The sequence below is a fragment of the Crocuta crocuta genome, unplaced genomic scaffold, assembly GCF_008692635.1.
Source record: "Crocuta crocuta isolate KB4526 unplaced genomic scaffold, BGI_CrCroc_1.0 scaffold619, whole genome shotgun sequence".
Lineage (NCBI taxonomy): Eukaryota > Metazoa > Chordata > Mammalia > Carnivora > Hyaenidae > Crocuta > Crocuta crocuta.
Window position 1 is genome coordinate 4,444,984 of NW_027533395.1, and position 14,458 is coordinate 4,459,441.

Consider the following 14,458-nt stretch of genomic DNA (forward strand, 5'->3'; position numbering starts at 1 on the left):
CACTTCTGGGTGTATACCTGAAGGAAGTAAAAACAGGATATCAAAAAGATACCTGTATTCTCATGCTTATTGCAGCATTATTCACAATAGCCAAGATGTACAGAAACAACCTGAGTGCCTATCAACAAACAAATGGATAAAAATATGGAGTGTGTGTGTGTATGTACATATATTATAAAATTTTATTCAGCCCTTAGGAAAAAAGGAAATCTTGCCATTTGTGACATGAATGGAACTTGAAGGCATTATGCTAAGTGATACAAGTCATACAGAGAACAACAAATACTGTGTGATATAACTTATGTGGAGTTTAAAAAAAATGTAAACTCTTTGACACAAAGAATAGAATGGTAGTTAACCAGAGGCTGGGAAGTGGGGGGAACTGGGGAAATGCTTAAGAGTGCCAACTTGAAACTTGTAGATAAACAACTTTTGCAGATCTAATACATAGCAGAGTGATAATAGTCAAGGCTTCTGTATTGTAAACTTCAAACTCATTCAAAGATTAGATGTTAATTCTTCTCACCACAAAAATGTAATGATAAATATGTGACACGATGGAGGTGTTATCTAATACCATGGTGGTAATCATATTAAAATATATAAGTATTTCAGATCAACATGTTATACACCCTAGACTTAGAAAATGTTATATGTCAATTATATCTTCATGAAAGAGTGCAAAAATAATTTTAATTAAAAAATTAAGGTATCATACACACAAATGTACTAACCAGAAGATAAAATGTTTCATGTACATTTCAGAATATGAACAAATGTATTTCACTCTAAATAATCAAAGAGTAGACATTCCATACTTTGAGGAAAGGGTGTTATAAAGGATATTACGGAAACTGTGCCCTAGAATGGGTTGTTGTCCAATAAGTGATGCTGTGTGTTCACTGGCACCTTTACCCCTCAAACAAAAGAAAACCACTAATTGGTTAGATAAAGGGGGCAAGATGGAGGCATCATTTTCCTCCCAAATAATACATAAACAGCACAAAGAGGAAACTGTTTACTTTAACAAAATTTTACAAATAAGTCTCTCTGACTCCTCTCCCTCCCTAGCCAGTTTATTTAATTCATCTTTGAACTCAGTAAAGACTCACTGCCCACTGTGGGTTAGATTAACATCTTTCAAGTGTGCAATGAGGATCCTAGGGTCCCTCAATCTTTTGGAGAATCTATATGGTCTTCTAGTCCTCAAGTACTTATTTGTCTGAAGGTATAATTTCATCATATACTTGAGCCAAAACAACATTAATCACAATAGATTAAATGCAGAAGCAGATATTATGAGAATCCAAATGTCTTCTATTAAGCAGGGCACAAAAGAAATTGGCAAAAATGTAAAACAGTGCCACTCTTCTCACCTTTTTTTTTTGGAAAATAGTCATTTTTCAATAAAACTAGGTTAAGATTAAACTTGTTTTTTAAGTGATAAAACCAAGTATTCAAGGATAGAATCAGCCACACATTTATAAGGAATTTTATGGCACTATCTTCTCTTCAACAGATACCTCTGGGTGAGAGTATCTTTTAATCTGGAAATATTAAAGCCCCAAATTGGGTGATAAATACAATGAGTAAAAAAAGGTGGCTTAAGGTCTATTCTAGAGAAAAGATTTCCTGGAATTTCATCAATACTACCAAAACATAGAGCCCAGGGAAGTTGCATAGACTTACTCTGAACCAATTTGAGAAAGTAATTCCTGACATGATACCATAATTCTTGTGCTTACAAGGAAAGTCCTCAGAGATAATAGAAAAACTCTGAGGCAAGCAGAAGTCTTGGGTTGCTGGATTATTTTATCTACAAAGGCCAAGAGTAGATGTGAACCTCTGATAATAACAATTTCATACAGTTCTGATGTCATTGAAATCAGGACTGGAAGATATTTCAGAATAAGGCATTTTTCCTGACCCATGTGTTTGAGACGGACATATTTGGGGCACCAAGGAATGGTTAGTGGCCAATACATTTATGCCTCCCTCTACAAATGCTATCTACAGTGTATTCACTGGCTCAGACACTTAAAAGAATCAGGAACTTCAATTATACAGAGTATCTAAAACTAAATGCCACCTATCCCTGAGTTAGAATTTTGTGTACCTTGACTTTTTTGTCTGAGAATCCTCCTCTGCATAAAAGAACCTACGTACCTGCCCAAAATTTGTTTGGATTTTTTTTCCACTTCTTGTTTGACAAGTGGTATTCAGTCATTTCACAGATTTTTCACTTGCCTTCCCAGATAGAGTGCAGATGTCAATTTTCATGCTTACAATGAATTTCTCTGACTTTTTGATAATCATAACTAATAGGAAGCTGAAATAGTCTCCAACCTGCTGTATCCATTTTTCCATTTGTTGAAGGTCTTGAGGTGACCACAGGCCCTCCCTATCTACCAAATAAGAGAAAGTCTTCATCTTTAGGCTGATGACCATCTCCACCTGATGACCCTCAGGTGCTATTCCCTGTATCTGAAACAATTTCTACAAGCCACTATTTTTTAGATCTCAGCTCAGACATCATTTTCTCTGGTGACCACTTTTTGATTCTCTCTAGAATATGAGACATGTTCCTTTTTTTTCTTCCATATGATGTACGTGTTATAGCACTTCCAACATTTTACTATTGCTGATAATTTGATTTATTTCTCTTCTAACCTTTAAGATCCTGAAGGCAGATATGTATGTATGTGCAAATGTATGTACGTATGTATGTATGTATGGATGGATGGATAGATAGATACCAACCCCTAAGTGTCTATTGCCTATCTCCTTGGTAAATATTAACCAGTTATTCAACAAATAGATTAATGGCTGGATTAATGGATGAATACTCATTGACCCAAGCTACTTTCACTCAGCTGACAATATGGGCAAAGATAAAAAGTAGTATCTTGGTTTGTGACCCAAACTTCACAATGTATATTAATGAGCTTGCTTAACTCTATGATATGGACACTAGAAACTTCTAAATATTTGGCCTTTCTTGTCTTGGTGTTAATCTTGAACACAACTTTCTCAGTCTATCAGATGCTAGTGGAGATCTCAGTTACGATTACTCTTGGATTTTCCTAATTAGTCTGGTCCTATTGCCCCACATATCTTAATGGAATGATACATACATTTTTCTTAAAATCAGACTTATTTTCAAAATATAAGCTCTGTGTTCTTCTGCTGTCTTAAATGAAAATATCTGTGGCTTTCACTTTTTCTTGTAGTGTTTGTTCGCCATATATTTATCAGTATTCTGTAATGTACTAATCAAATGTTAAGAATATTTGGTCCTGACCCTAATAAGACTTACATAATGTCCAAAATAAAGCAAACATAGACAATATGATGCTTTTTAGTTGTTTTTAGGGAATTCTTATTTCTAAAGTTGTGTTAATGCCATTCTGAAACTACTTGATTTAACATATACCAAGCTAAACAGAAAAGGCAAATCCTCTATGTCCATGTAGCTAAGAAATGAGTAAATGATTTTAATACAGTACATAAAAGTCTAGATTCTGTACCATAAAATAATAACCTAAATGAGACCAGAGACCTGATCAATGTTATTTAAACTATCCCAGGGATTGTATGCTATTTTGTACCCTGCTTTTTGTAACTTGACTGGTGAACTGTCTAGAAATGGTAAAGCCTCTGTTAGTGCAAGTAAGAGTCCTTCGGGACTCTCTCAACTTCTGTTCCCAGTGGCTTCTTTCATACTTTCCAAATCGATTTCCAAAATTGATATTTTACTAAAAGAAAATCTTGTATTTGGGACACCTGGGTGGTTCATTCAGTTAAGTGTCTGACCTCAGCTCACATCATGATCTCATGGTTCATGGGTTTGAGCCCCCTGTCAGGTTCTGTGCTGACAGCTCAGAGCCTGGAGCCTGCTTTGGATTCTGTGTCTCCCTCTCCCTCTGCCCCTCTCTGGCTTATGCTCTGTCTCTGTCTCTTTCAAAATTAAAATAAACATTTTTTTAAATTAAAAAAAAAAAGAAAATCTCATATTTAGTCAGAATTTGACATGGAAACCATGATGAACTTTTGGCTGGTATTGACCAATTTCAATAATTCCCATTTTACATATATAGAAATGGAGCAGTAAAGAAGTTATGTTACATTACGGGGTCAAATAATTAGCCAGTATTGAATCCAAGACTTGAATATAGGAAATTTATTATTTTTTAAAAATGTTTTTATTTATTTCTAGGAGAGAGAGAGAGAGAGACAGTGTGAGCAGGGGAGGGTCAGAGAGAGAGGGAGTCACAGACTGAAACAGGCTCCAGGCTCTGAGCTGGCTGTCAGCACAGAGCCCGAAGCGGGGCTCGAACCCACGAACCGCGAGATCATGACCTAAGCGAAAGTCGGACGCTTAACCGACTAAGCCACCCAGGCGCCCCAGGAAATTTATTTTTAAAGTTTGTGCCAGCATGCTTTGCCTTAATTAGATTAATCATTCTTACCATTGAGTTTTAAATGCTGATCTTTCATCTCCAATTCGAATATACATCACAAGTAATTTATAACTTAGTAAATAATGAAACTTTACAATCTTTTTTTTTTTTTTGACAGAGAGAGAGCATGCGTGTGGGAGAGGGGCAGGAATGAAAGGAGAAAAGAGAGAATCCTAAGCAGGCTCTACACCCAGCATAGAAAGATCTCTCTATATATGATTTTATTCTAATATTTATTATTACGTAGAGATATATAATTTTTTTAATTCCAGTGAAATTAACATACAGTGTCATATTAGTTTCAGGCATACAATATGTTGATTCCACAATTCTATATATTACCCAGTGCTCATCACGATAAATGTACTCTTAGTTCCCTTCACCTATTTCACCCATCACCCACACATCTCTGCTAGTTTCAGCAGGTGGTTGTATATCTAGGAATAGAGGAAGGAAATGGTGCCTGGTAGCATCTTTGTTCTTGTTCTTGGAGAAGTGTCCCAAAGATATCTATTCCTCAGCACATATTCTGAGATTAGTGAATAAAATATCCTTCCTGTATACCCCCAGCATTTTTTCAAAGTGCTGCTTCTGTGCTGTGTCTCAGTGGGGCTTTTTGTTGTGCTGTCTCTTTAAGGGTAGGAACTCATTTTCCTCACCTTCCTGTTCTCCCAGAGCTGAGCCCACTGATTTTTAAAGTTCTACATTCTAAGGCCCAGTAATTGTCAGAACTCATAAAGTTAGGCACCTCTGGTTTTCAAAGCCGAATGTTATGGGGATTATTTTCCCTTTGAGGGTCCTCTCTGCCTGGAGTACCTGGTATGGGGTCTGGTCCTCTCCCCTCTTCATGTCTGTGGCATCCCTGGCTCCCATAGACAGTCTCATGGGTCGCTTTGCCTCCCAACCATGTCTCCACCCTTTCTACCATCTTTAATGTGGCCTCTTCTCTACATTCAGCTGTGGAGAGTCTGTTCTGCCAATCGCTGGGTCATTTTGGGGGTTATTTACACTGATATGGATGTTATCTAGGTGTATCCATGGGATAAGGTGAGTCTAGGATCTTCCTATTTTGTCATATTTCCTGCAAAAATATGGTTAAGTGCTAATTGTACAAAGCTACTGGGTGTCCATAGAAACTATTGGACTGAAAAGTAAAATTTTGTAGGAAAGTACCTTGGAGAATACTGTGGACATTTTTTAATGAGTTTGAGCTTCCAAACTGCATGAGAAGGCAAATATTATTGTTTAATAATTATACGTTCTGTAGATAGATCATGATGATGATAGGTAGATGGATGGATGGATGGACAGGTAGATAGATATGATAGATAATCAGCCATGTCTCTTCTAATATACATAATTTTCCCCCCTAAAATTTTACTATACTGGGATACTGACAAGGTACATTAAAGACAATCAAATGCATGAAAATGGAAAATAGAAATGTACACTGAATTGTTTCAGATAAAGACCAGTGATGTGTATATGTATACACCTTGCTGTAAAAACATGCATTGTGTAAGTTTTAGCACTGGACGGGCAATAAGAAGTCAAAGCCAAGATATATCTTGGCCTATCTGGGGGCTAAGGTACTGAGAGGGCCACATGCTTTGCTACAGATGACACTTTTAGTATCCTCTGCTGCTTTACCTGCTATACTAGTACTAATACTAGTCTAATACTAATACTAAAATATGTAGCATATTTTGAGCATACATTAGCTGCCAGGCACTGTGGAAAACACTTTACCCATGATATCTCAATTTATCCTGTCACTCCGTAATGTAATTATTTTATAGAGGAGAAAGTAAAGGCAGAAAGGGGTCACATCACCAGTCTCTGCAGGGATTGGTACTCACATGAAGAAAAATCTCAGAAAGTTCTGTTGATATCTTTATACCATGCTGTTACTGTTCTCTTATTAGAGGAAAAAGGGAATACAAGAAAAACAAGCATTTACCAAAGGCATAAATGCAACTACAAAGCATTTTACAATGTAAGTGCCCTGGGATTGTTAATACTCCCCATTTGACTTCGGATGTGAGTAATAAGTTGTCATTCAGTCCGCATAAAACTCCCAAACACATACTATACATAATGACCTTGCTCAATGGTGTACTGGGTCCTCAAAAATGTCAACTCTCCTTCCCAATTTCCCTTATGATCAGTCTACAAATTTAAATATCATTCTATTTCAACACTTGATACTCAGTTCAGATCTTTATTGAATGTTTTCTTGAGCCAAAACTTGTATTTGGCAGTAGGAAAAAATGAGAGTGTAGATAAAAATGAATAAGCTTGCTTACTGTTTCAGCATTTCTGTCAATATATAAGGAGAGATAAAACATAAAAAAGGCCTGACCATCTACGCAAAATATGTCAGGGGTGCCTGGGTGGCTCAGTTGACTAAGTGTCTGACTTTGTCTCAGGTCATGATCTCTCAGTTCATGAGTTTGAGCTCTATGTCGGGCTCTGTACTAACAGCTCGAAGCCTGGAGCCTGTTTTGGATTCTATGTCTCCCTCTCTGCCCCTACCCCACTCATGCTCTGTGTCTCTCTCCTTAAAAAATAAATAAACATTAAAAAATTTAAGCAAAATATGTCAAAACTCCATATATGATGGGTACAAAGTTTCAGTTATACAAAATGATTGATTAAATTCTAGAGGTCTCTTGTACAATATAGTGCTTATAGTTAACATTGCTGTATTGTGGAGTTAAAACTTTTTTAAAAGGAAAATTTCATGTTGTATTCTTACAAAACAAAAACAAAAAACCCAAGGAGGCACAAGAAAACTTTTAGTGAGGAGTATGGTATGTCTATTACCTTGATTGTAGAGATGGTTGCACATGGGTTTGCCTATGTCCAAACTCATCAAATCGTATATATTTAATGTGTACAGTTTTTTTGTGTATATCAATTATACCTCAAAGCTGCTCTTAAAGAAGAGATATTCTCATTACATCTGAGTTGTCAACCTTATTGGCATTTTTTAAGTTTGTTAAATTCTCTTTTTTAAGTTTATTTATTTTGAGAGAGAGAGAGAGGGAGAGAGAGAATGAAGAGTGCAAGAGGGGCAGAAAGAGACATAGGGCTAAAACAAAAAAACCATGAGATCATGACGTAAGCCAAAAGCAGGAGTCAGTTGCTTAACCAATAGAGTCACATAGGTGCCTCTGGCATAATGCTATTCTTAATAGTACCTATTTTCCTTTAAATGGCTGTAAAATGGGTAGTGATGTAACTTTTATTCCTCATTTTGACCAACTCATATTTTCCATTTCATGTTGACCAAGTTAGCCACAGGATAGCAATTTCATTCACTTTCTTACAAAAACAACTTAGCTTTTTAATTTTATCTCGTGTTTGTCTCTTATAACATTGATTTCTGCTCTAAAAATTTCCTTTCATTGATTCATTTTAGGTTGAAATTGTTTTTCTTTGTTCCCTCATCTTAAGGTGGAAGTTTGGATCATTGACTGTAGCTCTTTCCCATTTCCTGATATAATCATCACACTATTATTTTCCTCTAAGAAGGACCACAAGCGAATCTCCCAAATTTTGATATATTGTGAATCATCACTCAGTTCAAGACACTTTCTAATATTCTTTTTTATTTCTTCTTTCATTCATGGACCATGTATGAGTGTGTTGGTTTGCTCCAGTTTTAGAGATATTCTAGAGCTCTTTTTGTTATTGTGTTTTAATATCACCATAGTCAAAGAATGCTCAGTATTGTAGTGCAACCTTTGAAAACTGCTAAAATTTGCTATCTGGCTGTTTATTGGTGTCTATACATGAATATTTCAAGTGCATGTAAAAAGAATGGTTTTTTTTCCCAGAAGTTAGATGTAGTAATCTATGAATTCCAATCAGTTTGTGTCAGATGATAGGGTTGTTCAAAACTTCAATATTCCCATGGGGCACCTGAGTGACTCAGTAGGTTAAGCATCAGACTTCGGCTCAGCTCATGATCTGAGTTTGAGCCTTACATCAGGCTCTGCTGACAGCTCAGAACCTGGACCCTGCTTCAGATTCTGTGTCTCCCTGTCTCTCTGCCCCTACTCCACTCATGCTCTGTCTCTCTCAAAAATAAATAAAACCATTTTTAAAAATTTTAAAAACTTCAGTATTCTCACTGAGTTATTATACTATTAGATATTACAACTCTATTTATAACATAAATTTGTCTATTCTCCTGCTGGTTTTGTCTACTTTTACTTTTTGTAAAATAGTGCATACACACTTCGATTGGTTATGCCTTCTTGACCAATTGACACTTCTTTCTGAAATATCCCATTTTGTCTCTGGTACTATTCTTTGTCTTGAAGTATATCCAATTTGTGTGTGTGTGTGTGTGTGTGTGTGTGTGTGTTTAGTTTTTGAGGGAGAGACAGAGGTTAAAGCAGGGGAGGGGCAGAAAGAGGGGGAGACACAGAATCTGAAGCAGGCTTCAGGTTCTGAGCTATCAGCACAGATCCTGATGAGGGGCTTGACCCTACAAATCACAAGATCATGACCTAAGCTGAAATAAGACATTTAACCGACTAAGCCACCCAGGTGCCCCAAGTATATCCAATTTCTTATACTTAGAACTTTCACAGTTTATGTTTTTCTTTTACTCACTTTCAACTTCTGTCATATTTTATGTGTATCTGCTTTTTATGCAGTCTAAGAATCTTTTCCTTTATAGCTGGTCTTTTCCTTCCAGTCTTAAAATCCCTGTCTTTTACATAAAATATTTAGCCTCTTTGCATTCAACATAATTATTGATACGATTGTGTTCAAGTTTATCATTTTGCTATTAGTTTTCTATTTGTCCTCTTTATGTTCTGTGTATCCACCCTGTTAATTTTTGGCTAATTGTATGTGTTTTTTGAACATCATTTTATCTCATGTATTGATATTTTAACAATACAGTTCACACTATTTTTTAGTGTTTCATCTAGAGTTTATTTATTCTCTTTCTCAGCCTACATTTAAATTATATGCAAACAACATTACAATATTACAGCAGTGTTCCTGTGCTTCATGCTCTTATCTTCATATATTTAAATTCTATGCTATCAGCTCCATAATATATTCTTATTGCTTTCAGCTTTACATTCAACATTCATTAGTCTTTGCACGGTCTTAGATGTTGAGCATTGTGAGTCTAAAAATCTCTCTCTCTGTGTCTTTTGTTTATCAGTACAACTCTGAAATTCTTGCACTGCCATAGACTGATAACATTAGTCTTACAAATCATTGAATTTGAATGAGATTTGATTACAGTTTCAGTTGGACCAATTTTATCCCTGAATTAAGTGCCTTGAATGTGTTTCAGACTTCTAGAAGGGGCTTAGGACCAAAGACTGTAAGATTTCTAGACCTCAAGACTGTGAGACTTCAAGGTTGGTAGATTTCAAAACTGTAAAACTGCTAGATTTTTAGTTGTCTAGAACTCATGTCTTGAGGAGACTTTTTGATTTTGAGACCATGAGTTTGCAAGGCTTGGAGATTATGAGACAATAAGACTATGATCCCTGGAAACTTCAGCATTACAATACTGTGGAATCTGGGACTGCAGAACCATGAGATTCTGAGATGATGTGAATGTAAATCCACATGACAGTGAGATTTTAAGATTATGAGAATTTGAAACTCTACTTCTACTTCTAAGAGATATATTTCTAATTTTCAGCCTTGCCTCCATATCTACTTCCACACAAAAAGTTTCCTTGTAAGAAAAGTACTTGACAGATTATTTTTACATTTGATTCAAATACTATAAGCTAACACACATAAACATTCATCAACAATTCATTTGGTTATAAATATGCCTTTCCCTTGCCCATTTCCAACATGAGCAACTGGCCCAAGCTTGAAAATCTCTTTTGTATTACTCACCTACTATCACCAGGGACTTAGCAACAAGCTCCAAATAACCCAGTTTTCCAGCCCTGCTTTATAGGTGCTGCTTACCACCAGCAAGTAAGGCCAGATGTCAGAAGCCCCGGGCTCCAAATAAGCCCTTCTGACCCAGTTTTTGACCCATTTGATTCAGTTCAGATACTCTGCTAACCCTCCAGATAAGCTCAAGATCATTACCATCTAACTGTAATAACAACAGCATCAACAACAAAAAACCCACACACCTACCACCTCATGACAGAGCCAACTGTGCCCCTTCAAGGAAAGAAAAGAAGTGGCACTATAATTTGAAGAAGACTCCTCTCCATTTCATGAAAAACCCTGACGTCAGCTTGCTTACCACCCCCTTAATTACCCTAACTCCATAAAACACTGACCACAAGACCTCATGGAGAGAAGGTGCTTTTAGAACATGACCTCCCCTTCTCCATTGCCTGGCCATGGAATAAATTACCTACTTGCCATCAAATACTGTTTTGTTATTTGGCTATTTGGTGAATGTTATTGAGTAGTGAAAGAACCCACAATTAAGTAACACTAAGAAGGGTTAGTCACTCTAGAGTTTAGTTTTCTAGATGTTTTTTGCCCTCAGATGACAATGGCTTTGAAAACATGTGATTTTTTCCCCCCTGTTATTTCTTCATAGTTTGGTGGGAGTAAAGGTCTTTTATATTCTTCTATTTTCTAATTATAAGTCGAACTTCCCTTGAATTCTTAATTTCAATTATTATGCTTTTTAGCTTCCATTTGATTTGGTTTTATACTTGCCAGTTCTTTGCCAAAATTCTCTCCACCTTGTCATTTAACTTCATGAGCATGTTATTAATCACAATTATTTTTTTTTCTTAAATAGTTTATTGTCAAGTTGATTTCCATATAACACCCAGTGCTCATCCCAACAAGTGCCCTCCTCCATGCCCATCACCCCCTTCCCCTCCCCCACACCCATCAGCCCTCAGTTTGTTCTCAGCATTCAAGAGTCTCTCATGGTTTGCCTCCCTCTCTCTCCTCAACTATTTTTCCCCTTCTTCTACCCCATGGTCTGGCATTAAGTTCCTCTCAACCCACCTATACGTGTAAACATATGGTATCTGTCCTTCTCTGCCTGACTTATTTCACTCAGCATAACACCCTCAAGGTCCATCCATGTTGCTACACATGGCCAGATTTCATTGTTTCTCATTGCCATGTAGTATTCCATTGTATAGATGAACCACATCTTCTTGATCCATTCATCTGTTGATGGCCACTTAGGTTCTTTCCATGTTTTGGCTTTTGTTGAGAGTGCTGCTATGAACATTGGGGGTACATGTGCCCCTATGCATCAGCACTCCTGTATGCCTTGGGTAAATTCCTTGCAGTGCTATTGCTGGGTCATAGGGAAGTTCTATTTTTAATTTTTTGAGGAACCTCCACACTGTTTTCCAGAGGGGCTGTACCAGTTTCCATTCCCACCAACAGTGGAAGAGGGTGCCCATTTCTCCACATCCTCACCAGCATCTAGAGTTCTCTGATTTGCTCATTTTAGCCACTCTGACTGGTGTGAAGTGGTATCTAAGTGTGGTTTTTATTTGTATTTCCCTGATGAAGAGGAACGCTGAGCATCGTTTCATGTGTCTGTTGGCCATCTGGATGTCCTCTTTGGAGAAGTGTCTGTTCGTGTCTTCTGCCCATTTCTTCACTTGATTATTTGTTTTTCAGGTGTGAGTTTGGTGAGTTCCTTATAGATTTTGTTTACTAGCCCTTTATCTGCTATGTCATTTGCAACTATCTTTTCCCATTCTGTCAGTTGCCTATTAGTTTTATTGATTGTTTGCTTTGCCGTGCAGAAGATTTTTATCTTGATGAGGTCCCAATAGTTCATTTTTGCTTTTGATTCCCTTGCCTTTGGGGATGTGTCAAGTAAGAGATTGCTGCGGTTGAGGTCAAGGAGGTTGTTTCCCACTTTCTCCTATAGGGTTTTGATGGTTTCCTGTCTCACATTCAGGTCCTTTATCCATTTTGACTTTATTTTTGGGTATGATGTGAGGAAGTGATCTCGTTTCATTTCATTCTTCTGTACGTTGTCCAGCTCTCCCAGCACCATCTGTGAAAGAGGCTGTCTTTTTTCCGTTGGATACTCTTTCCTGCTTTGTAAAAGATTAGTTGGCTGTACATTTTTGGATCCAATTCTGAGTTCTCTATTCTGTTCCACTGGTGTGAGTCTGATTTTGTGCCAATACCATACTGCCTTGATGATAACAGCTTTGTAGTAGAGGCTAACATCTGGGATGGTGATACCTCCTGTTTTGGTTTTATTCTTCAATATTACTTTGGCTATTCAGGGTCTTTTGTGGTTCCATACAAAGTTTAGGATAGTTTGTTCTAGTTTTGAGAAGAATGCTGGTGCAATTGTGGTTGGGATTGCACTGAATATGTAGATTGCTTTGTGTAGTAATGACATTTTAACAATATTTGTTCTTCCGATCCATGAGCATGGAATGTTTTTCCATTTCTTTGTGTCTTCTTCAATTTCCTTCATAAGTTTTCTATAGTTTTCATCATACAGATCGCTTATATCTTTGGTTAGGTTCATTCCTAGGTATCTTATGGTTTTTTGTGCAATTGTTAATGCGATCAGTTTCTTGATTTATTTCTGTATAAAAATGTATTGATTTTGTACCCTGCAATTTGCCGAATTCATGGATCAGTTCTAGTGGGCTTCTGGTGGAGTCTGTCGGGTTTTCTATGTAGAGTATCATGTCGTCTGCAAGAAGTGAAAGTTTGACTTCTTCTTTGCCAATTCTGATGCCTTTGATTTCCTTTTGTTGTCTGATGGCTGATGCTAGGACTTCCAGCACTATGTTAAACAACAGTGGTGAGAGTGGACATCCCTGTCGTGTGTCTGATTTCAGGGCGAAAGCTCTCAGTTTTTCCCCATTGAGGATGATGTTAGCTGAAGGCTTCTCATAGATGGCTTTGATGATGTTTAAGTAGGTTCCTTCTATCCCAACTTTCTCGAGAGTCTTTATTAAGAAGGGATGCTGTATTTTGTCAAATGCTATTTCTGCATCTATCGAAAGAATCTTATGGTTTTTATCTTTTCTTTTGTTAATGTGATGTATCACATTGATTGATTTGTGAATGTTAAACCAGCCCTGTAACCCAGGAATGAATCCCATTTGATCAATGTGGAAAATTGTTTTTGTACGCTGTTGAATTCGATTTGCAAGGATCTTGTTGAAGATTTTTGCATCTGATTTCATCAAGGATATGGGCCTGTAGTTCTCTTTTTTTTGCTGGGTCTCTGTCTGACTTGGGAATCAAAGTGATGCTGGCTTGGTAGAATGAGTCTGGAAGTTTTCCATCGATTTCTATTTTTTGGAATAGCATGAGAAGAATAGATATTAACTGTTTTAAATGTCTGGTAAAATTCCCCAGGGAAGCCATCTGGTCCAGGGCTCTTATTTGTTGGGAGATTTTTGATAACTGATTCGATTTCATCTGTTCAGATTTTCTCTCTTCCCGTGTGAATTTTGGAAGTGAGTGTGTGTTTAGGAATTTGTCCATTTCTTCTAAGTTGTCCAGTTTGTTCGCATATATTTTTTCATAGTATTCCCTGATAATTCCTTGTATTTCTGAAGGGTTGGTTGTAATAAGTCCATTTTCATTCATGATTTTGTCTATTTGAGTGCTCTGTCTTTTCTTTTTGAAAAGCCTGGCTAGAGGTTTGTCAATTTTGTTTATTTTTTCAAAAAACCAACTCTTGGTTTCATTGATCTGTTCATCTGTTCATCTGTTTTTTTGGATTCTATATTGTTTATTTCTGCCCTGATTTTTATTATTTCTCTTCTCCTACTGGGTTTGGTGTGCTCTTCTTGCTCTCCCTCTAGTTGCTTTAGATGCGCTGTTAGATTTTTACTTTCCCTTTTTCTAATTTTTTGAAATAGGCCTGGAGTGCAATGTACTTTCCTCTTAGGACTGCCTTTGCTACATCCCACAGAGTTTGGAATGTTGTATTTTTATTTTCGTTTGTTTCCATATATTTTTAAATTTCTTCTCTAATTGCCTGATTGGCCCATTCATTCTTTAGTAGGTTGTTCTTT